The sequence below is a fragment of the Ascaphus truei genome, chromosome 4 (genome assembly GCF_040206685.1).
Source record: "Ascaphus truei isolate aAscTru1 chromosome 4, aAscTru1.hap1, whole genome shotgun sequence".
Classification (NCBI taxonomy): Eukaryota; Metazoa; Chordata; class Amphibia; order Anura; family Ascaphidae; genus Ascaphus; species Ascaphus truei.
The window spans coordinates 5496032-5519307 of record NC_134486.1 but is presented as its reverse complement, the minus strand read 5'-3'; positions in this window follow the sequence as shown (position 1 = coordinate 5519307).

The window sequence follows — 23276 nt, the reverse complement described above, 5'->3', positions numbered from 1 at the left end:
AAGACTACAACTGATGAACTGGTTTACAGATACACATGAGTTAGAACGGATGGTGGCGATACAAAATAAACATACAAATCAATCAGAATATTACAAGTCCCAGGATGTACAGTAACTAAATAAAGGAGCTTGACTAATATGCTGAGACAAGCCAGACTTGTCCTTCATTATAAGGACGAGGGATGAAATATTTTGACATCTGATGCGAGCAGGAAACCAAACAGGAATTTGCCTCGATCTTCCCTTGGACCCAGCATGGAAACTCTGACCATGGCCTCAATTTTTCTTGGATTCCTGAACTTTGGGCGTGTCAGGCTGTATTTATACAGTGTGTTTGTGTGTGTGTGTGTGTGTGTGTGTGTGTGTGTGTGTGTGTGTGTGTGTGTGTGTGTGTGTGTGTGTGTGTGTGTGTGTGTGTGTGTGTGTGTGTGTGTGTGTGTGTGTGTGTGTTTGTGTGTATGTAGCCATGTCTGGTTTTGGCGACCATTCTGGCCTCCCTGGCATGCAAGCCCTGGTAAGAGCAAGCAGTGTCAGGAACAATTATGGGTTGTCCCCACACCAAAGCAGTCCCTTTGAGTGTCAGAGGAAGAGGTGGGGCGGGGTCTGTGTTCAACCCAATCCCGGGTTCAGACCTGGTACCTTCCCCCTACTGTACTTACGTGACTGCCCCACCCAAAGTTAGCAGTGTCTCTACTGTTGCGAGAGACAGGTGTCCTGCAGGGCTGCTGGGAATTGACAGACTCTGGTCCTCTTCCTTTAATGGGAGAGTGTGATCACCTTTCCCCTGGCCCTGACAGACTGTATGGTTAAAGGCCATTGCTTATCAGTATGTCAAAGTAACATGCACCTAAATACTGTATTTTGCCCAGTGTACATTACGCTGCAATTTGGGGATTGGTTTCACTACACAAGTGCTATGGAAGAATGTGGAAGGCGTCAAATTCTGCATCAACTTAATCGTACATCATGCATGTTCAGATTTGTAACAAAACTAGTGGGGACCTGGAAAATAAGAGAAAGCAACATCTCATTTCTCTCTCCCCCATCTCTCATCTCATCTCTCGCCCCAATCTCTCATCCCATCTTCCTCCCACAACTCTCATCTTCCTCCCCATCTCTCATCTTCCTCCCTCATCTCTCATCTTCCTCCCCATCTCTCATCTTCCTCCCTCATCTCTCATCTTCCTCCCTCATCTCTCATCTTCCTCCCTCATCTCTCATCTTCCTCCGCCATCTCTCATCTCATCTCTCTCCCCCATCTCTCATCTCATCTCTCTCCCCCATCTCTCATCTCATCTCTCTCCCCAATCTCTCATCTCATTTCTCTCCCCCATCTCTCATCTCATCTCTCTCGCCCATCTCTCATCTCTCTCCTCCATCTCTCATCTTCCTCCCCCATTTTTTACCTTCCTCCCATCTCTCATCTTCCTCCCTCATATCTCATCTTCCTCCCCCATCTCTCATCTTCCTCCCCCATCTCTCATCTTCCTCCCCCATCTCTCATCTTCCTCCCCATCTCTCATCTTCCTCCCCCATTTTTTTATCTTCCTCCCATCTCTCATCTTCCTCCCTCATCTCTCATCTTCCTCCCCCATGTCTCATCTCATCTCTCTCCCCAATCTCTCATCTCATCTCTCTCCCCCATCTCTCATCTCATCTCTCTCCCCCATCTCTCATCTCATCTCTCTCCCCCATCTCTCATCTTCCTCCCTCATCTCTCATCTTCCTCCCCATCTCTCATCTCATCTCTCTCCCCAATCTCTCATCTCATCTCTCTCCCCCATCTCTCATCTCTCTCCCCCATCTCTCATCTCATCTCTCTCGCCCATCTCTCATCTCTCTCCTCCATCTCTCATCTTCCTCCCCCATTTTTTACCTTCCTCCCATCTCTCATCTTCCTCCCTCATATCTCATCTTCCTCCCCCATCTCTCATCTTCCTCCCCCATCTCTCATCTTCCTCCCCCATCTCTCATCTTCCTCCCCATCTCTCATCTTCCTCCCCCATTTTTTTATCTTCCTCCCATCTCTCATCTTCCTCCCTCATCTCTCATCTTCCTCCCCCATCTCTCATCTCATCTCTCTCCCCCATCTCTCATCTCATCTCTCTCCCCCATCTCTCATCTCATCTCTCTCCCCCATCTCTCATCTCTCTCCCCCATCTCTCATCTCCCTCCCCCATCTCTCATCTCATCTCTCTCCCCCATCTCTCATCTTCCTCCCTCATCTCTCATCTTCCTCCCCATCTCTCATCTCATCTCTCTCCCCAATCTCTCATCTCATCTCTCTCCCCCATCTCTCATCTCTCTCCCCCATCTCTCATCTCATCTCTCTCCCCCATCTCTCATCTCATCTCTCTCCCCATCTCTCATCTCATCTCTCTCCCCCGTCTCTCATCTTCCTCCCCATCTCTCATCTCATCTCTCTCCCCAATCTCTCATCTCCTCTGTCTCCCCCATCTCTCATCTCCCTCCCCCATCTCTCATCTTCCTCCCTCATCTCTCTTCTTCCTCCCCCATCTCTCATCTCATCTCTCTCCCCCATTTCTCATCTCTCTCCCCATCTCTCATCTCATCTCTCTCCCCATCTCTCATCTTCCTCCCCATCTCTCATCTTCCTCCCCCATTTTTTATCTTCCTCCCCATCTCTCATCTTCCTCCCTCATCTCTCATCTTCCTCCCCCATCTCTCATCTTCCTCCCCATCTCTCATCTTCCTCTCCCATCTCTCATCTTCGTCCCCCATCTCTCATCTTCCTCCCCCATTTTTTTATCTTCCTCTCATCTCTCATTTTCCTCCCTCATCTCTCATCTTCGTCCCCCATCTCTCATCTCATCTCTCTCCCCCATATCTCATCTCATCTCTCTCCCCATCTCTCATCTCATCTCTCTCCCCCATCTCTCATCTTCCTCCCCATCTCTCATCTTCCTCCCTCATTTTTTATCTTCCTCCCCATCTCTCATCTTCCTCCCTCAACTCTCATCTTCCTCCCCATCTCTCATCTTCCTCCCCCATCTCTCATCTTCCTCCCCCATCTCTCATCTTCCTCCACCATCTCTCATCTTCCTCCCCCATCTCTCACCTCTCTCCCCTATCTCTCATCTCTCTCTCCTATCTCTCATCTCTCTCCCATCTCTCACCTCTCTCTCACCTCTCTCTCCCATCTCTCTCTCTCACATGGGACTGAAACGTGTTTATCAGTGTTAAACATCTGCTGCAGGAGGAAATGCAATAAGTAGAATGAGCGAGTTATCCCAGCCGTAGCTATGACATCACAATAAAGTGACGAGGAGCCCAGATACCACCCCTGCCAGCAAGATTATTTTTATTTGTATTAGTGATAAATACTCTACCAAGTCTGACTTGGGGATAGTTAAACACCTCTGTTTACCCACCTGGTGCATGGTGTAAGTCAGTTTATTATAACGAGGAGAAAGAGAAACTGGAGTACAACCTAAGGAGTGGGTCACCAACAGAATGAATGAAAAATGATCCTTTATTGGTCCATATTGGAAAAAGAGGTAGACACCCTCCTACGCGTTTCGTGTATCAATATAAACGAGGAGTATTATAACAAAATGACGTATGTTATGTGGCTACACACACTTCTCATGAGCTTCTCCTTTGCTTAAGTATACCAAACCCCAGCCCCTGGTGAGCTGCCCGTCCCTCCATACCGTACCTTTCAGTGGTAGAAGGCAGCGTTTCCTGCAGCCAGAGTAACAGCACTTCTTGGTCTCCTTGCAGTTTTTGTCTATCTTACATTCTGGCATCAGGTGTACAGCATCACATGTAGGATAATCCAGATCCCTGGGACAAACGCCGGGTTTTACATAGAAAACTGGATTTACTGAAAAATCACAAAGCAAATAAAAAGAGATGCATTATTTACACTTAGAACACTTATCTGCATTTACAGTGCTGTAACAAACTGTGCATCATCACTGCAAGTAACGTCCTTATCATTAGGGTGACTGTTATTTAAACACTATTGTTTAAACATTTTATTTAGAATATTTTCAAAATACGATATGGGGTGTGCTAGGAAGGGGTACAGAAAATAAAAAAAAGATAGAGTAAATGGGGAGATTGGTAATTTAAACATGGGTGATACTGTATCTCCTTGATTAAGTAATAAATATAGCGCAATGCCAAATAAAAAACTTTATAAAAGGGCACTGTAACAGGGACTTATCCCTGTTCAGATCTTGCCTCTAATCCAGCAGTGTGCTGGTTAATTGCACACCTGCAATCAACCAGCCCCACCTAATCAGAGCTCTGTGAAAGTGTCATGTGAGACACAGGAGGAGGATTCCGCAGCTCACAATTGGAGCTGACCCAGGAAAGATAGACAGAGGATTCCTGAGCTCACAATTGGAGCTGACCCAGGAAAGACAGATCAGAGGATTTCCTTAGTGGACACTGGACTGTCCAGAGGACAGATGACTTGAGCTGCAAAGGGACTGCAGACTGACAGCAAGATAATGGGAGAAGATTTCTAAACCTGGATCCTGATATTGCTATAGCACACAATGAGAGCAGAGAGGACTTCATTGTGTACCTCTTACAGGCAGAAAAAAAAAGGGAAAAAAAATACCTAGCTCCCTCTGGAGCACTAACTAACATGCTTGTCAGTTCCTAAACTACAGCAAGGAGAGCTAAACTCTTTACCAGTACTGTACTTAGCCCTTTTACCTGTGTAAAGTGACAACACCCAAAGTCTCTCTGACACTCTCAAGCTGTGGGTTTGGTCCAAACCTGTGTCCCGCTGACCTGGGACCTGTTCCAAACAGCATCCTTACTGGTTGGGTTAAGGCTCAGTGCTGCCAGACTGCTGATGTTTTTTTTAAAAACCCTTGAAATCAACAGTTACCAGACACACCCTAGCTAGGAGTTTAACATACTGGAGCGCATACATGTTCTCTCTAACGTAGACAGTCTGTTACTGTCACATTATATATATTATATTATATGGCATTGAAGTCAACACAAAGCGCTGGAGCGGACCTATCCATGCGCAGGTGCTAAAGAGATTTCATTACACGGAACTGATTTCTTGGACTTCTAACAGCACACCAGCCCTGGAAACCTGCGGGGACGCTGATCCTTCACCAACGGAGCCTGGGACTGTCCCAAAGAGCTTGCAGTTTGAACCGGATGGTGGTGATTATTATCACATATGCTTGATTTTATTGTACTTTTGTAAGTGCATTTTTTACCCCTCCTCCCCCCTTCCCCTCATTAAATATACAATTTTACGCTATGGGCATGCGCTCTCTCCTCTTTTTTTCCTTATATATATATATATATATATATATATATATATATATATATATATATATATATATATATAGTGCAGAATAAATGAGTTCTTCAGTATTAGGTGATACCTTTTTTATTGGACTAACAATTTATTTCATAGGACAAGCTTTCGAGAGTTCTCCTCTCTTCTTCAGGTCAGCAATACTGATATACAATGGATTCAATGGCTAGAACAGCGTAGAGAGAGGGGAAAAAAAAGAAAAAAAAAACAACAGATATTTACTGTAGATAAGGTAGGGTGTTAAGTGTTTGAAGCCAGGGGACAGTGTCAGAGAAAGGTGGGGAAGGGAAGGGATGCTGGGGGGGAGAGAAAGTGTGGATAAGAATTGAAGCAACCAGGATAATTACAAACAATTTTGATAGGGTGTGAGAAAACCCATGTCCGCATTAAGTCCTTTGGTTTTGGTGTCAAAGAGTCTTATCATTCTGAGTTCAAATGTTTTCCGTTCTTGGTTGCTTTTAAACATTCCATTGAGGATTTTGATTTTTAAATCATTTATGGAATGATCTGGTTGGGAGAAGTGATGTCCCACAGGTGAGCAGTATCTTCCTTCTCGTGATGGAGTATAGAGTGTCTGTGCATATTCTCGAAAGCTTGTCCTATGACATAAATTGTTAGTCCAATAAAAAATATATCACCTAATACTGAACAACTCATTTATTCTGCACTATCGCAACTGGACTAACACGGTTATTTTCTGCTTTATATATATATATATATAATCAAAAAATAAATAGATGATACCGTTCTGTGGCTAACGAAATGCTTTTATTTGTGCGAGCTTTCGAGATACACTGATCTCTTCTTCCGGCGATGTTATAATGAATGAAGCAAGCAAAAGGTAAACTTAAAAACAGTGTCTCTTGGAATGTTATCTGTGCTAGTCCTTCCCACGGTGTGGATGTGTTTTATGGCTATAGGTGTCAAAAGGTTCCTGAAAGCAAGTGATGTAAGAGTGTGTGTGTGTATCTATATATATATATATATATATATATATGCAAATACAACTGTATGCATATATATATATATATAAATAAATAAATATATATATATATATATATATATATATATATATATATATATATATATATATATATATATATATATATATATATATATATATGATACGAACCAATCCAAAGACCAGTAAAGAGACAGCAGACCGCACGGGGTTAATCCAAAAAGTCTATATTCACAACATGAAATACACGTAAGCCAACGTTTCGGTCCCACAGAGAGACCTTCCTCAGGGCCGTGCAACCCACAAGTGTAAGTGACCAAACATATATACCATCACCCATAGTGCAATGCAAACAAAGGGAACCAATCACCAACATGCAATCAGACATAATATGCAACATAGCTGTGCTCCGTGCCCCCTCCCTATTACCTGAAAATCCAAATGATTCATCATGACATAAGAATAGGCACTAGAACTATTAGGAGAGAGACACCCTGAGACACTGGTCCCAGAGTCAGCTGCCAGTGCGGGGGAACGTCGCGCGCCGCGCATGTGCGGTGGGCCAAAACACATTGACTGCCGGGGCGCCAGCAAGGAGAGTGTGCCGCGCATCAAAACTGTGTGCAGACGCCTCATTAACTCTCCCTGGCAACCAGGGACGCCGGCAGCGCAAATCGCGCATGCGCAGTCTGGAAAACCGCCTCGGTGCACAGTTACCCACACACTGACAGCAAAGATGGGCTAAACAGAGTAGTTAAACACAGAGTGTTGAGGTGAACCACAGGGGGACAGATAGAGGTATAGAGCACAAGGAGCACATAGCATCACCATAGTATATAAGGACAAAGGAAGTGCATAAGTGCAGAGGGAGTGATGCAACAGAGTATGAGTGACAAACATATACAAGTCATAATGTAAAACTCAGTCAAAGCAGGGAGACAACTACAGAAAACAGCTAAGTGAAAGCTCCTCATTTAGGCCACCTGGTGTCATAGTCCTTAGTTCATAAATAAGCCTAGCTTCCTGTTTAAGCAAAGTCCTGCCCCTGTCACCCCCACGGGGGGGGGACTGGAACCTGCAGAATAGGCATACAACGAAGTGTGGCCAATGTGTGTCTTTTTTCTTTGAAATGTCTAGCCACAGGTAGACACTTCAGATCTATATCAGAGGCATCGCTCAGTAGGGCTTTCCTGATGTTTGAACGGTGCATGGCCATGCGTTCTTTCAGCATCCTTACAGTCTTCCCGATGTACAGCAATCCACAAGGACACTTAATAAAGTATACCACGAATTTTGACTCACAGTTCAGTTGTTGTTTGATTTTAATCGGTACGCCACTATGCGGGTGATTATAACTAGGGCCCAGCTGCATGTAGTGGCAGTTGGTGCAGCCATGACAGCGGTACGTGTGAAAAGAATTACCACTGATCCAGAGGAATCACAAAGGGCCCTGGCCCAAATGGCCGCACGCTTTCGGGAGAGGGGCTATTCGGCCAAGGACATTAACTTTGCCTTGCAAAAGGTTGGACAGGTTGACAGGGGTGAACTATTGACACCTTCGTCAGGCAGACCAGTGAGCAACAGGCTTAATATAGTCAGTACATTCAGTACTGCTACAAACAGCATTAAGCGTTGCATTCGGGGCAATTGGCGCATCCTGGAGAATGACGAGAGGATTGGTGCATATGCTAGAGAGCCACCCCTATTCTGCTTTCGTCGGGGACCAAGCATTGGTGACATGGTCACTGGATCTGATCCAATAGACAAATATGCCACACCCACCACCTGGTTAGCCAAAAAACCTGGTTCGTACCGCTGTCATGGCTGCACCAACTGCCACTACATGCAGCTGGGCCCTAGTTATAATCACCCGCATAGTGGCGTACCGATTAAAATCAAACAACAACTGAACTGTGAGTCAAAATTCGTGGTATACTTTATTAAGTGTCCTTGTGGATTGCTGTACATCGGGAAGACTGTAAGGATGCTGAAAGAACGCATGGCCATGCACCGTTCAAACATCAGGAAAGCCCTACTGAGCGATGCCTCTGATATAGATCTGAAGTGTCTACCTGTGGCTAGACATTTCAAGGAAAAAAAGACACACATTGGCCACACTTCGTTGTATGCCTATTCTGCAGGTTCCAGTCCCCCCCCGTGGGGGTGACAGGGGCAGGACTTTGCTTAAACAGGAAGCTAGGCTTATTTATGAACTAAGGACTATGACACCAGGTGGCCTAAATGAGGAGCTTTCACTTAGCTGTTTTCTGTAGTTGTCTCCCTGCTTTGACTGAGTTTTACATTATGACTTGTATATGTTTGTCACTCATACTCTGTTGCATCACTCCCTCTGCACTTATGCACTTCCTTTGTCCTTATATACTATGGTGATGCTATGTGCTCCTTGTGCTCTATACCTCTATCTGTCCCCCTGTGGTTCACCTCAACACTCTGTGTTTAACTACTCTGTTTAGCCCATCTTTGCTGTCAGTGTGTGGGTAACTGTGCACCGAGGCGGTTTTCCAGACTGCGCATGCGCGATTTGCGCTGCCGGCGTCCCTGGTTGCCAGGGAGAGTTAATGAGGCGTCTGCACACAGTTTTGATGCGCGGCGCACTCTCCTTGCTGGCGCCCCGGCAGTCAATGTGTTTTGGCCCACCGCACATGCGCGGCGCGCGACGTTCCCCCGCACTGGCAGCTGACTCTGGGACCAGTGTCTCAGGGTGTCTCTCTCCTAATAGTTCTAGTGCCTATTCTTATGTCATGATGAATCATTTGGATTTTCAGGTAATAGGGAGGGGGCACGGAGCACAGCTATGTTGCATATTATGTCTGATTGCATGTTGGTGATTGGTTCCCTTTGTTTGCATTGCACTATGGGTGAGGGTATATATGTTTGGTCACTTACACTTGTGGGTTGCACGGCCCTGAGGAAGGTCTCTCTGTGGGACCGAAACGTTGGCTTACGTGTATTTCATGTTGTGAATATAGACTTTTTGGATTAACCCCGTGCGGTCTGCTGTCTCTTTACTGGTCTTTGGATTGGTTCGTATCATATTTACTCTCTATGGGACTAGCATCTGCTATTACTACATTTTCTACTACAGTGTGCTGACTGATTTTCATATGTATATATATATATATATATATATATATATATATACACATTCTAGTATCTAACTGTGAGAAAGAGTAGGAGACAGGTTACAGTATGTTGTGGTCCCTCTCTCTATATATAAATTAGTAGATTAAAAATACATTACAATTACATAGAGTACCCCAAAGCACCAGCGTGTCCGTCCTCCGTACCTTTCTTTGGAAGAACACAGCGTAAGATGCAGCCAGACAAACAGCACTTCAGTTTCCCCTTGCAGTTTCTGTCGTTATAACATTCTGGAGCTATTTCTGATTCTTCCAACTCAGGTACTCTATCACATGTAAGATAATCCACATCCTTAGGACAAGTGCCGGGTTTATATTTGGCAACTGGAACATCTGTAACATCACAAAGCCAAAAAGAAAATAGTTATTAACACCGACCACGACACAGACCTGTCACCAGAAAGAGACACCCTTTTCTTTGTGGTGACTTTGCTATTTAGACACTGCAGTATATTTAAAAGGTTGATGCTAATAATATATATTCATTATTTGAGTTGGGTGCCATTTTTAGCCGGAATTAGATCCGCCTATCTGCCATTTCCGGATATTGTTTTTAGCACTGTGTCCAGTGGAGATCATTTTGAGCAGAATTATCGATATGTATAATTTCTTATAATTAAAAATGCATTATTATTTTTTTTTTACAAGAAACCATTGTACAGTCTCCTGTAAAGCACAGCCAGAAAGATTTTCCCACATGACTTTTAAATAATTCTGTGCAAAATTCCCAACCCACTTACTGTATGCCTCATATTTCCAAACGTGTTTCTACATTTCTACCAGTACCTCATGACCAGGTTTCCTCCTTCTATGGATGTGCTATAATACCCACTGTACATCCTGTACCTACAACAGCATCTAGGAAAAGTGGTCACCTGTCACATGTCATTAGATCAGTGCAAATAGACAATGCCAACTTTACCAAATTCAACCAACTCAAAGTGTCTTGCTCTGTAAGGCTTCATATGATACATTTTCATATAAAGATATAAGGGCCTATTCTAGTAACTTTGATAAAATCACTGCTATCTCGAACAGTGAGGCATGACCCCACCGAACGGTTTGTCATGTTGTTATCACGGTATTCAGAAAGATTCTGAAACCATTTCCACAAGTCACAAACTGTGAGGTAGGAAAATGCCAATACCACACGAGACAGCTGCAGTACGATCTCAGCCTCAATGTTCTGCCCCGTACCACACGGGACAGCTGCAGTACGATCTCAGCCTCAATGTTCTGCCCCGTACCACACGGGACAGCTGCAGTACGATCTCAGCCTTAATGTTCTGCCCCGTACCACACGGGACAGCTGCAGTACGATCTCAGCCTCAATGTTCTGCCCCGTACCACACGGGACAGCTGCAGTACGATCTCAGCCTCAATGTTCTGCCCCATACCACACGGGACAGCTGCAGTACGATCTCAGCCTCAATGTTCTGCCCCGTACGCTCAGGCCGCAGTCTGCAAGAGCAGCACGGAGAGATCTTCACAGAGATATACATCTCCCGGCAAAGCTCTTACAGGTGATCGTAGTGTTTATATTTATATTTCAATAACAGTGTACTGTAGCAGGGGTCTCTGGAGCAGAACCGCATTCATTTCATGTCTGGGGACCCCATTCTTCCTGAGTTACAGGCCCCAGTATGGGGTGCACGTATCTCCTGTGCGTTTAAATGTCCTGGTCACGTGACACAGGAGATTTAAACATTGCAGCAGGATACCGACACCCCCTACTGGGGCCTCTAATTCAGGAAATTATATCTCTAAATGCCCCCTACATTCTGCCAGTGTCCTCCGCCATTCCCCCTGCCTTATTGCTGCCTTTCACTCCCGCCTTCAAGACTTTTGCAGTACTTATTATTGTAAATAATGCGATATATCTACACTCTTCAGTCGGTACTACTGCTTTTTATTGCTATCAGAACAGGAACTTATATATATATATATGTAGCCTAGCCTCAGGCCGCTACTTATTTTCCTGGGCTCTACCAGTGTAAGTCCCTTTAGGTGTAGGCAGTGGATGGGTTAATTCCTTCAGAGAGGCCTTGTGTGCTATTGCAGCCTTGGATACATTTTATGTATTTAAGGGCGGGCCTAGCAATAGCCAGAAAGTGTCAGCCTGAGGGGTGGATACAGTTTTCGTCACATGCTGGATGTGATGGCCAGTGAGTATCCAGACCTGCTCTGTTATGATGTAGGGTTACAAGCACAACCCAAGGGTATAAATATTGGCACTTTCCCAAAAGTGGATGTGTCTCTTTCCTCCCCCTGTGGAGTGAGTACCAGTTACCTTGGGTCTCATTAGTGGGCCTCAGGAGGAGCACCATGCAGAAGGCCTGGTATGGGCCACAAGCCCTATGAGTAAAACCTTCACTAATGGAAGCAAGGAAAAGGGATGTACCTGCTGCAAGATCCTGAACATGCAATAAACACCATGGAACCATCTATCAGAGTGATTCGCTGTCTTGGGCTAAAGAAAGGTGACCGTCTGGGCCATCCTACTATCCAGAGGATCCATGCTGACTGCTGGCTGCAACCAATGAACAAAGGTACCTTGTACACCTGTCCTGATGATTCCCCACATCAACGCGGAAGTGCTCAGCCATCCTGTTACCTCACAGTTCCGCACCACACCACAGTAAATATGGAGTAGCAAACCAGATCTCACTTAAGGTGGGGGTAAAAGGGCTACATACTGTATATATATATATATATATATATATATATATATATATATATATATATATCTATTTAAAGCTCAAAGCTAAGGTCTATATAAAACCAACAGGGGTTAACACCCCCATTCACTGCATATAACCATCTTCACCAATTGGGTTTTTTCATGAGCTGCTTTATATCCGTTTTAATAGATAACCACTAGCATCCACACTGGCATATATTTGGACTACTTTTCCCATCAGTGAAGTATTCACTTCACTAAGCACAAGAAGGGTTAACACACCTTGTTTCATCAGTCACCAATTGATAATTTGCGCCTGGTTTGGTAATACAGGACTTTTCTCTCTGAATGTTCTGAGAACTGCAGATCCTAATCCTCTATCTAATGTATGTACCTGGATTGAAAACTAGTTAAAGGACAGACAACAGAAGGTTGTCATAAATGGAACTTTTTCAGGTTGGAATAAAGTCGTGAGTGGAGTACCTCAGGGATCGGTACTGGGACTCGTGCTTTTTAACTTGTTTATTAATGACCTTGAGGTTGGTATTGAGAGTAAAGTCTCCATATTTGCTGATGATACTAAGGCCTGGGACCCGGTGCGCCCGGCGGCGCGGGCGGCCACACGCGAGTTCCCCAACAGCAGGGGAATCCTCCCGAGCCGGTCCCGGTCCCCCCTGGCTGCACAGCTTACTACACGCTGTGGCGCGTCAGCCGCTATGGGATACAAGAGAATGGTGATCCCTAGCATTGACGCGTCACGTGGTGTGGCTGTAAGCCAATGAGGAGGGGAGGCTTCAGGAGGAGGAGAGGCTTCGGGGAGCGGGGAGGAGTGTGGAGTGAAAGCAGCATGAGTGCCTGTGTGTGTGTCTGAGTGCCTGTCAGTGTGTGTCTGAGTGCGTGCGTGCCTGTCTGTTTGTGTGTATGTGTGTGCCTGAGTGCGTGAGTGCCTGCCTCTGTCTGTGTGTGTGTGTGTGTGTGTATGAGTGCCTGCGTGTGTGTGTGCCTGTCTGTGTGTATGTGCCTGTGCCTGTCTGTGTGTATGTGTGTGTGTGTTGCTTTACTTACCTTCAATCGGCAGCCCGAGCCGTGGAGGAGGGGGGGGGGGAGAGTAGCGGGTCCCTCTGCTCAAGCCACGCCCCCCTCCTGCTCAAGCCTCCCACTCCCGCCCACCTCCCACTCCCTACAGACCGCATATCGCGGTCTGTGTATGTCTGCGCCCCGCCTGTATGCAGTGCGGGCGTGCTAACTCTGGTAGCGGGGCCTTAGCCTAAATTGTGTAAGGTAATAGAATCAGAGCAGGATGTAATTTCTCTTTAGAAGGACTTAGAGAGACTGGAAACGTGTGCAGGTAAATGGCAGATGAGGTTTAATACAGATAAATGTAAGGTTATGCATTTGGGATGCAAGGATAAAAAGGCGACTTACAAATGAAATGGGGATAAATTAGGGGAATCCTTGATGGAGAAGGATTTAGGAGTGCTTGTAGACAGCAGGTTTAGCAATAGTGCCCAATGTCATGCAGTAGCTGCAATGGCAAACATGATCTTATCTTGCATCAAACGGGCAATGGATGGAAGGGAAGTAAACATAATTATGCCCCTTTATAAAGCATTAGTAAGACCACACCTTGAATATGGAGTACAATTTTGGGCACCAATCCTAAGAAAAGACATTATGGAACTAGAGAGAGTGCAGAGAAGAGCCACCAAATTAATAAAGGGCATGGACAATCTAACTTATGAGGAGAGGCTAGCTAAATTAGATTTATTTACATTAGAAAATAGGCGTCTAAGGGGGGATATGATAACTATACACAAATATATTCATGGAATGTACAAGAAGCTTTCAAAATAACTTTTTTATCCCAAGGGCAGTACTGCTGCGGCAGACTTTATTCTAACAAATCACCGGTTTGTCCCTGGCTTTTTCCTGGAATGCGACGCTGTTCACCCGGAGCATGCCGCGTTCCTTTTGCGTTCCCAACCACGGGTCATGCCCGGCTGACGCGCGGTTGATGTGTTAATTGATAATGGTTCAGGATTTAATAGGCTGCAATGCTCCGCGTGTCCGCCAGATGGCATAAATTCATGAATTGTAATGCAGTATATATATATATATATATATATATATATATATACTGTATAACATCAACCCCTATTACCCCTAACATACTGTACACATACAGTACTGTATATGCACATCAATGATACTATAGGCCGGCGGGGGCGAGATGTGTTTGCAGCAGAGAGAGATCCGCTGCTCTCTCTGCGCAAACATCGGCACATTAAAAATTATTTAAAATACATTTTTATTCATAGTGTAGATGTGCATGGGGTCTCCGGAGCTGAACCGCATTGGTTTCAGGTCCGGGACCCCCTGCTTCCTGAGATACAGGCCCCTTTATGGGGTGCCGGTATCCCTCTGCATTTAAGGTCCCGATCACGTGACCGCGGAATGTAAACAAAGCAGAGGGATACCGGCACCCCCTAAAGGGGCCTGTATCTCGGGAAGCAGGGGTACCCGGACCTAAAACCAAAGCGGTTCAACTCCGGAGACCCTCTGCACATCTACAGTATGAATAAAACACCCATATCAATAAACACTCATTCCTTACCTTTGCGGCTATGTGCTATGGTAACGAAGCAGCATGAATGTATTTTTAATAATATTGTACAGTGAGCAGGGGGTTCCCTGAGCCACAAATCAAAGCTCAAGGGACCCCCTGCTCCTGCACAATATTATTAAAATACAGAAATGCTGCTTCATTACCATAGCTGATAGCCGCTAAGGCAATGAAGGGGTTAACCCACCGTGCCCGCTTTATTGTGGGTAGCGGGGGTGGTTGAAGGGGGTATTTGGCCCTTGGTGTGAGTTTAGGACTTGCGGGGGGGTTGCGGGAGCACTTAACCCCTTCACGACCGTAGCAGTTAATACCGCTACGGTCATGAAGGGTTAACCCCTCCTGCTACCCCCCCGCAAGCCCTAAATAACCACCGTTGGAGCTAATACCCCCATCACCCAGCCCCGCTACCCACAATAAAAAAAATTCACACACAGCAGCCCCACAATAAATAAATAAATCTAAATAAATAAATAAATACATGAATATAAATAAATACATTTAAAATAAATTTTTATTCATAGTGTAGATGTGCAGGGGGTCTCCGGAGCTGAACCGCATTGGTTTCAGGTCCGGGGACCCCCTGCTTCCCGAGATACAGGCCCCTTTATGAGGTGCCGGTATCCCTCTGCATTTGAAGGTCCCGATCACGTGACCGCGGCATGTAAACCAAGCAGAGGGATACCGGCACCCCCTAAAGGGGCCTGTATCTCGGGAAGCAGGGGGTCCCCGGACCTAAAACCAAAGCAGTTCCGCTCCGGAGACCCTCTGCACATCTACAGTATGAATTAAACACACATATCATTAAAGAATCATTCCTTTCCTTTGCGGCTATGTGCTATGGTAACGAAGCAGCATGAATGTATTTTTAATAATATTGTACAGTGAGCAGGGGGTTCCCTGAGCCACAAATCAAAGCTCAGGGGACCCCCTGCTTCTGCACAATATTATTAAAATACAGAAATGCTGCTTCATTACCTTAGCGGCTAAACGCTAAGGCAATGAAGGGGTTAACCCACCATGCCCGCTTTATTGTGGGTAGCGGGTGTGGGTGAAGGGGGTATTTGGCCCTTGGTGTGAGTTTAGGACTTGCGGGGGGGTTGCGGGTGCACTTATATATATATAACAACAACCCCTGTAACCCCTAACATTATACACTTACTGTATATGCACATCAATGATACTATAGGCATAAATGTATTTTTAATAATATTGTACAGTGAGCAGGGGGTTCCCTGAGCCACAAATCAAAGCTCAAGGGACCCCCTGCTCCTGAACAATATTATTAAAATACAGAAATGCTGCTTCATTACCATAGCTGATAGCCGCTAAGGCAATGAAGGGTTAAGGCAGAATAGCATGTTTATTGGGGACATTTGACCCCAATAAACATTGCAATAAACAACATACACTACACCTCCTGTGTATTTAAAATACATAAACAACAATAAATACATTAAAAACATATTTTTAATGTGTCTGTTAAACCTCCCTGCCTTGACTGTAACCTGTGTAAGGCCCCCTCCCCCTAATGTGTCTGTTAAACTTCCCTGCCTTGACTGTAATCTGTGTAAGGCCCCCTCCCACTAATGTGTCTGTTAAATCTCCCTGCCTGTGTTTCTGTGAGTGCAGTGTATCTATATGTGGGGAGGGGGAGGGGGATCCTGATGTCCATACAGTATAATGCAGCGCCTCACTGCCAATGGCCCACCCCGTGAGGCCTAACCACCCTCACCCACTACCCACAAGGGAGGCCTACCCACGGCCTGATACCCGTGAGATACCCGAGGAGACCCGCAGGTGGTCTCCAGAGGTCCCACGCAGAATCACGGAACAAACCCTGAATGTAAAAAAAAATAAACCTGGCCTATACATTCAATGCATACACCCCCCTTCCCCCCCCAACACCTACAGTACAACAATGTGCAAAATAACTATTATCCAGATATGGATAATAGATTAATTGCCCATTATTAAAAACATTAACTAGCATATTCAAATAAATAATAAAGTGCTACTGACCTCATCAATAAGAATTCTCCGTCGCCAGCAACATCCTTGTCTTGCCCACAAAATACATTGCCAAAACAAAGCCAATACATTCAGATATAAATTAATGCAAATCAAAAACCTCAAATGCCAATCAACACATTGCATTTACATTGTATATATGATGCATAAAATCTATGCACCATATACATTCTGCAAATGAATGTTAACAATATCATTGCAAGCAAAATGCAAATACCTCCAAACAAGTAAACTATTTTAACCAATCATGTAAACAACAATCAATTAGCATTCATTATTTACATCCCTAAACAATTGACAGTCCATCCCGAACAATTAAACAATTAACTAATTCAACAGAACAATTTAGCATGTGAAAAAATATAAGTACCAACCAGAATACAAAATTTAAAACCAAGGCTAACCCTTACAAACTCTATGCAACACAATACAATACCAAGGATTACATCTATCTAATTGTAAAAAAAAACATTATACACACATTGAAGCATAGCAGCATAGCCAAATTAATGTAAAACACATCAAATCAAACTTTAAAAATAACAACATTTCTTACCCTGTAAACTAGCAATTGTTAAATGTAAAGGACATGCTGGTGGAGAGACAGATGAGGCCAAAGGTAATGAGTTGGCCGATTTTCATGCAAAAGAAGCTGCACAATCACAAATTATGTTTCCAGCATACCACACCACTGTTGACACACAGCTCAATATGGTAATGACATGCCATCTCCCAGACTACGATCTTAAAATGTTACAAGAACTTGCAGAAGAAAAAGATGTAGAGCTATGGGAGGAAAAAGGTTTGAGCAAGGATGAGAATGGGATTTGGACTAAGGACACAGTGATAGGTTTTCCTAAAATAGCCAGCCCTATTCTAATCTCACATTTCCATGGAATTGGGCATAAAGGAAAGAAAGCTACAGGTGATCAGATTAAAGAATCGTTCCTAGTTAGAGACATTGATCAGGTAGTTGAGACACAACTAGCTAGATGTCTAACATGCATCAGAAATAACACACAAGGAACACGACCCGCAAAACATGAAAATGTGCCCTTGTATTCTCCAACGTCTTAGCGTGAAAATACACCGTCTGCCGACTCGGGACGACTCCAACCTCCGGAGGATTTAACCCACTCTTATAGCGCTGATGATCTGGGAAAACAAAATGGCGGACGAGCTCGGGAGAAGACAGTAATTGAGTCAGACAACCAGTGAAGCTTTGTCAAGAACTGTTCTCTCATTTATTGAAGGGTATACAGCCAGTTTATATAGCAAACTTGAGCATAGAAAAAACACAGATATGAGAACATACTTCCCCTTTTACTCCACAGTCTGTCTATCTCAGCAAAATGACAGTTAGACAGTTTATGGTTTGGGAAAGGGGCTCAATACCGAGTTAGGAGGCCGTTAAGGAAATGGCAGTATGTTGTGAAATGCATTGTTGTGTAACTTATGCCCAATATGGCTGCAGACAAGTTCCTGTTTTCTACAGGGCAAAATAAGTCTGAACAAACACAGTTCAGCTAGCGATAAGTAGGTGACAGGTCAGGTCACATTCTCAGACCTGCCTGCACAGCACAATTACATATGGCATATGGCATGTGATTAGTTCCTGAGACTTAAACGTTAGTACAGAATAGTTATAGAAAATGGTTATCCAGCAATCAAAATGGAGTCCCCCCTTATATGCACATTTACATATATACTGTATCTCTCTAGACATATATACATACATACATATAGTGGCAAGAAATGATATACCACAAAAAAAAAATACACATGTTAAAAAAGCTTTTAAAAAAATTAACAAGTTAAATAAAATACATTTCTGTAGTTCACTTACCATTACTTGGCCCCACCGACTCCCGTTGAAGAGCTTACTCACGAACCAATCCACCAGGCACAGGAACCCATAAAATAATAAACCATAACAAAATAAACATTACACTAAAAATCCAAATCAATATACGGGTCTTCTAATTGTAATCCATCTTCATCTTCATCTGTATTCTTCTTTCTTCTATCTTCTTCCGGGGTCTTCTTCCCGTCTTCGGTCACGCCCTGGTCTTCTTTCTTCTCCGGAGGTCCTTCCTCCTCGGCGTCTGGCTTCAAAATGAGACGACATAGGCTTTTAAAGGCCTATGACGTCACATTTTCGTCATATGGTTCCCACGGCCCTGATTGGGCCGTGAAAACCATGTGTTTTGGCCGATAAAAATAAAAATGATGACGTCACTTAAAGGCAATGAAAGTACAGCCAATCAGAATGGCTTTGCTTCAATTGCCTTTAAGATGACGTCATGAAAAGAAACATGGCCGGCCTCACATGGTACGGTAGCCAATCAGAGCGTGGGAACTCCATCCCTACTCTGATTGGCTCTAGTAACATGTGACAGAGGCTTGGAGGAGAACGGATGTGACGTCATTGAAAGCTTGTCACATGTTACTAGAGCCAATCAGTATATAGTTGCATGATGAAACCACTGTACAAATTCATGGGTGAAGGGTGGGTATCGGGCCAGTGTGGCTTAACCCCTTAATTACCTTTGCGGTTATTATCCGATAAGGTGTTTAAGGGGTTAATTGATATCTGAATGTAATTGCAATGTATTGGCTTTGTTTTGGCAATGTATTTTGTGGGCAAGACAAGGATGTTGCTGGCGACGGAGACTTCTTATTGATGAGGTCAGAAGCACTTTATTATTTATTTGAATATGCTAGTTAATGTTTTTAATAATGGGCAATTAATCTATTATCCATATCTGGATAATAGTTATTTTGCACATTATAGTACTGTAGATGTTGGGGGGGGGGGAGGGGGTGTATGTATTGAATGTATAGGCCAGGTTTATTTTTTTTACATTCAGGGTTTGTTCCGTGGTTCTGCGTGGGACCTCTGGAGACCACCTGCGGGTCTCCTCGGGTATCTCACGGGTATCAGGCTGGTGGTTCTACGGGTGACACATGCGGGGATGAAGCGGTGGACTCACATCCATGGGGGCACCGCGGACCCGTAGTCTGCGGGGATGAAGCGGTGGTCCCACGTCCATGGGGGCACCGCCGACCCATAGGTGCGGGGATGAAGCGGTGGTCCCACATCCGTGGGGGCACCGCGGACCTGTAGTGAGCACTCGTGAGTTCCCCAGACCCCCGTGGGAACCACCCGAGGCCCCGCAGACACCTGTGGGTCTGACCCGGGGCTCCCAGACATCCGCAGGCCTACCGTGGGGACCCAATTGTGGCCCACGGTGACAAAGGAGACCACCTGGGGGCCATGGTGCTGGCGGGACCCACCAGCAGGCCTCCATAACCTTTTTGAAAAGGGCTGCTGGTACCCTATAGGTCTGTCAGGTGCCCCGCCAGCCCACCGGGGACTCGCGTGGGGCTGCGTTAGGAACCCTGTTTGTAAAAGGATAAATCTTGTATTTATGGGGGTCACAGGGGGTGGGTAATGTATTTAATAAATATAATGATGCTTATTGTGGGTCACTGTATTGTTTTTATTGTGGGTACTGGGGGTGGGGGGTATGTGGGTAGGCCTCCCTTGTGGGTAGTGGGTGAGGGTGGTTAGGCCTCACGGGGTGGGGGATTTGTGTGGGAGGGTATGTAGGCGTCCCGAGTGGTGGGTGAGGGTGGGTTAACCCCTTAATGACTGTAGCGGTTAATAACCGCTATGGTGATTAAGGGGTTAGGGGACATTACTTTGGATGTTTTAATTTTTGTATCTGTTTTGCAGCAGCGGAGGGGCCATGGGCAGGATGGGGGAGTGGATGGGGGGCAACGGTATGTGGGTAGGCCCCCCTTGTGGGTAGTGGGTGAGGGTGGTTAGGCCTCACGGGGTGGGCCATTGGCAGTGAGGCGCTGCATTATACTGTATGGACATCAGGATCCCCCTCCCCCTCCCCACATTTACATACACTGCACTCACAGAAACACAGGCAGGGAGATTTAACAGACACATTAGGGGGAGGGGGCCTTACACAGATTACAGTCAAGGCAGGGAAGTTTAACAGACACATTAGGGGGAGGGGGCCTTACACAGATTACAGTCAAGGCAGGGAGGTTTAACAGACACATTAAAAATATGTTTTTAATGTATTCATTGTTGTTTATATATTTAAAATACACAGGGGGTGTACTGTATGTTGTTTATTGCAATGTTTATTTGGGGGCAAATGTCCTCAATAAACATGCTATTCTGCCTTAACCCTTCATTGCCTTAGCGGCTATCAGCTATGGTAATGAAGCAGTATTTCTGTATTTTAATAATATTGTTCAGGAGCAGGGGGTCCCTTGAGCTTTGATTTGTGGCTCAGGGAACCCCCTGCTCACTGTACAATATTATTAAAAATACATTCATGCCTATAGTATCATTGACGTGCATATACAGTAAGTGTACAATGTTAGGGGTTACAGGGGTTGTTGTTATATATATATAAGTGCAACCGCAACCCCCCCGCAAGTCCTAAACTCACACCAAGGGCCAAATACCCCCTTCACTCACTCCCGCTACCCACAATAAAGCGGGCATGGTGGGTTAACCCCTTCATTGCCTTAGCGGTTAGCCGCTAAGGTAATGAAGCAGCATTTCTGTATTATTTTTTTTTTATAAATATTTTTCCTTTATTGGTGTCATACAGAGCATTGGTACATGTTACAGACATTGGCCAACGGGCGATCTCGGAGATACGGCGCAATACATGTACATAGCGTGGAAGGGGTTGGTGATACACAATAAACCCTTTTCCTATTTTCAGTGGTGAAAAAGAGAGGGGGCGACGAAGGAAGGGTGGATAGTTGGGAACGACTTTGGGCAAAGAGAGGGGAGGTGGGGAGGGAGGGTAGGGGGGGAGGGTAGGGGGGGAGGGATTTGGGGTTCGGCGGTCAGGGGGGGTGTAATGCGGTAAGGATTATGTGGGAGTTGGATCGCCCAATCCCGGCCAGGGTTCCCAGACCGAGTAAAACTGTGGCATTTTTTGTTTCAGCATTGCCGTCAGTCTTTCCATGCTCATAATTCCGTCTACCCTAGCGATCACTGTTCTTCTAGAGGGGGCTTTGATTTTCTTCCAGGCCGCTGCTACGCAGCATCTCGCAGCCGTCAGTATTGCTGCTGTGAGCCTGGCAGCAGGGGTAGGGAGGTCGTCAATTGGATTTCCCAGCACGTAGGTCAGAGGGTCCAGGGGTATTTCTATATGCAGGGTCTCGGTCAGGAGGCCCTGGATCCGGGACCAGTATCTTTGGATCTTTGGATCTCCGGGCATGTCCACCAAATATGGGACATGTCCCCCCTTTGACCACATCCCCTCCAGCATTCGTCTGGAGTGCCTGGGTAGATTTGGCTCAGTCTACTTGGGGTCAGGTACCAGTGAAATAATATTTTGTAGATATTTTCTTTTGTGACGGAACAAATTGATGTTTTGGTGGCTGCCTCCCAGATATCCTCCCAGTCCTCAAGGTCCATGTTAGTGTTTAGGTCTTCGTTCCATTTCTGCATATAAAGGTGGTTAGGGGGGGTCTGGGATGCCTCAAGCATTTTGTATATCCCCGAGATGAGGCCCTTTTGGTACTCGCCTCTGAGGCAGAGGGTCTCAAATCTGGAGCGCGGCGGGAACCTTAGGCTAGGGGACTGGGTTCTCAAGAAGTGCCGAATCTGTAGGTATTGAAATATAGGCAAATCAGGGGACGAAAGTTTAACTCTCAGTTCCCGGAGGGGCATGACCTCATCGTTTTCCAGTAAGTGGAAATCCGGGTTCCCGAATAAGGGGTTGAAGCTAGGCCATATTTCCCTTTGGTTTTTAACCATGTCGACCACGTGCATCTCATTGCCCCGAGGCTAAGTCTCAGTGGCTTCTTGTTTTTGTGGGTTTGGGACCACAGTAGGGCTGAGAGGGGGGTCGGGGACGCATGGTGCGTCTCTATCTCCAGCCAGCAGTTAGAGGTGGGGGGGTTGTTCCACACCACCGCCTGCCTCAGCTGGGCTGATTGGTAGTATCGGAGTACGTCCGGCACCCCCAGACACCCTCTCGTCCTTGAGGCTAAAAGTACTGACCGTGGGACCCTGGCTCTCCGTTGTTGCCAAATGAACCTTAGGATATGGGCCTGGATATTCCTCAGTTCTGCTAGTGGGACGGGGACGGGGAGGGTCTGAAAGAAGTAGAGCAAGCGGGGTAGGATATTCATTTTGGTGGACACTATTCTTCCGAACCAGGAGATCTGGTGGGTTTGCCAGGTCTCTAGATCTCTCAAGATCTGGCGGAAGAGAGGGGGGTAATTGGTTTGGTATAGTGAGCCATATGAGCTCGCTATTTTAATCCCAAGATATTTGATATGGGAGCTATTCCATTTATATTTAAATTTCTTTTGTAGGGCTGTCCATACGGGGTTCGGTAGCGAGATGTTGAGGGCCTCCGACTTGTCTGTATTGACTTTATAGTCTGACAGTTGGCCAAATTGGTCTAGGAGTTTTTCTAGGTTGGGGAGGGAGGTGAGGGGATCTGACA